General features: G+C 42.8%; 1 long non-coding RNA gene across 1 annotated transcript in view; it reads right to left on the reverse strand.

Moving 5' to 3' along the window:
* The window catches only part of LOC112487547 (uncharacterized), a 5,332-nt gene extending 2,604 nt beyond the window's left edge, over nt 1-2,728 (reverse strand). The window contains exon 1 of the long non-coding RNA XR_003050719.1: nt 1,114-2,728. This is a non-coding gene — a long non-coding RNA (uncharacterized LOC112487547). The remainder of the gene's footprint in view (nt 1-1,113) is intronic.

Genomic DNA, 2,728 nt, shown 5'->3' on the forward strand with positions numbered 1-2,728 from the left:
GCAGACCCAGACGTAGCGTGAGGGTCTGTTGGGAACGTCTGGCAGAATCCCCGGTGAGGGGGGCCTTCAACTCCCACCGCCGGGAGAGTTTTGAACAGGTCCCGAGGGAGGCTGGAGACATTGAGTCTGAGTGGACTATGTTCTCCACTTCCATTGTTGATGCGGCTGTCCGAAGCTGCGGTCGTAAGGTCTCCGGTGCCTGTCGTGGCACAACCAACAACAGAAGGGAGAGAAAAAAAAATTTAAAGAAAAAATTTAATTTAAAAAAAAAAAAAATTCTCAAAAAACCCATAGTATATGAAATACCCAGCATTTTTTTCCCCCAATGTAAAAACCATATGAAGACAGTCACACATTTGATATTAAAAAAATAAAAAAAAAAAAAGACAAAAACACAAGAACCACAAACTAGATGAAAACAATATCCACTGTGACTTTATTTAAATCATCTGTTCAGGAATTTCAAAAATAAGCTTTTTTTTTTTTACTACTAACAAACAATGTAAAAAAATAAAATGATATCCACACAGTTTACATTTAGTCAAGTCTTCTACACATATTTAATGGCACTTCCATAACTCAAGCCCTGTGCCCAACTGAAACTATAGCCGCTAACAGGCTTTAGCTCAGGCCTGTAGGGGCAGCACTGCCATCAGCACACCACTAACTAGATGCACCTGAGCCAGCTCTTCCACATGAGGTGCTGAGTGGCCTACTTCACTAGATAAAAGAATTTGACCAAAACCAAAGCAGCTAACAGCTAATAGGCTTCAGCTCAGGCCTGTAGGGCATTAGGGTTAGGAGTGGGGTCCCAACCACAGGCCCTAGCCTGCCACTTGACAACCCCCAGGCCAGAATAAAAAAAAATAGGAACACAAAAAAGAGCACAAAATTAACAAAACCAACAACCCAGTTAATAATTTACAACACCACAAATCAACAAACAAACACAAAGATAGGAATGAAAACAGGGTTAGCTTTAGCTTAACCCTAACCAAAGAAGTTAATTAGGCCAAACAAAAGCTGGTTGAAACACACAGAAAATGGAGGGAACGGGGCAAATCTAAGAAAGAAAAGAACAGGACAAAACAGAGAAACCAGCACATGACCTACCAGAACCAACACAGAGAACCACACCAAGAAGCAGTCAAAGAGAGAACTGAGCCATTTGGAGGCCTTATATCCTACACCTGGGTGAGGGGGAGGGGCTAAGTGACAAGTTGGGGGAGTGGCTAAGCGACTAGCTAGGGGAGGGGCTATGGGAAAGGCTAGGGAAGGGGCTCAGGGTTGAGCTAGGGGAGGCTAACTGAGATCTAACACCTCCAATCCCCCTTTCTGCAATGACCCTTGTTACAGCAGCCTGAAGACTAAATACCAGAATTTCCCAGTGGTCAGTCAGAACTGAAGAAGCCTCTTGGATGAGATGTGAAACGTCTCCAAAAGAAAAAAAAAACCCTACTTTGTCCAGTTGCTTTTCGATGTAACTATTTTTTGTATTAAATTACCTGGATGAATAGAATAGAATAGCCTTTGTCATTGTAACACAGGGGTATAACGAATTTGAAGCCAATTGGACTGAGAACCTACACAGACTAACAGATCTATGTACAATCTTCACTACACCAAGAACTAAAAATAGAATCTTATTCTGGGATGTCTAAAATCACAATAAGGACTTACTTTACTATGACTTTCATGAAATAGAATTAAAATATAAAAGTAGCCGAAAGTAAAACGTGACTTTATTGAAATCATCTGTTCAGGCTGCTTGAATACGGGTTAAAATTTGTCCACTAGATGGAAGCATTTGACCAAAACCTAAAAAAATACGGGGTCACTTCAATGACCCAACTAAAAGCAGACAAACAAAACTATAGCCGCTAACAGGCTTTAGCTCAGGCCTGTAGGGGCAGCACTGCCATCAGCACACCACTAACTAGATGCACCTGAGCCAGCTCTTCCACATGAGGTGCTGAGTGGCCTACTTCACTAGATAAAAGAATTTGACCAAAACCAAAGCAGCTAACAGCTAATAGGCTTCAGCTCAGGCCTGTAGGGCATTAGGGTTAGGAGTGGGGTCCCAACCACAGGCCCTAGCCTGCCACTTGACAACCCCCAGGCCAGAATAAAAAAAAATAGGAACACAAAAAAGAGCACAAAATTAACAAAACCAACAACCCAGTTAATAATTTACAACACCACAAATCAACAAACAAACACAAAGATAGGAATGAAAACAGGGTTAGCTTTAGCTTAACCCTAACCAAAGAAGTTAATTAGGCCAAACAAAAGCTGGTTGAAACACACAGAAAATGGAGGGAACGGGGCAAATCTAAGAAAGAAAAGAACAGGACAAAACAGAGAAACCAGCACATGACCTACCAGAACCAACACAGAGAACCACACCAAGAAGCAGTCAAAGAGAGAACTGAGCCATTTGGAGGCCTTATATCCTACACCTGGGTGAGGGGGAGGGGCTAAGTGACAAGTTGGGGGAGTGGCTAAGCGACTAGCTAGGGGAGGGGCTATGGGAAAGGCTAGGGAAGGGGCTCAGGGTTGAGCTAGGGGAGGCTAACTGAGATCTAACACCTCCAATCCCCCTTTCTGCAATGACCCTTGTTACAGCAGCCTGAAGACTAAATACCAGAATTTCCCAGTGGTCAGTCAGAACTGAAGAAGCCTCTTGGATGAGATGTGAAACGTCTCCAAAAGAAAAAAAAAAACCTAC

Source organism: Cynoglossus semilaevis, chromosome 9 (genome assembly GCF_000523025.1).
Source record: "Cynoglossus semilaevis isolate Cse_v1.0 chromosome 9, Cse_v1.0, whole genome shotgun sequence".
NCBI lineage: Eukaryota > Metazoa > Chordata > Actinopteri > Pleuronectiformes > Cynoglossidae > Cynoglossus > Cynoglossus semilaevis.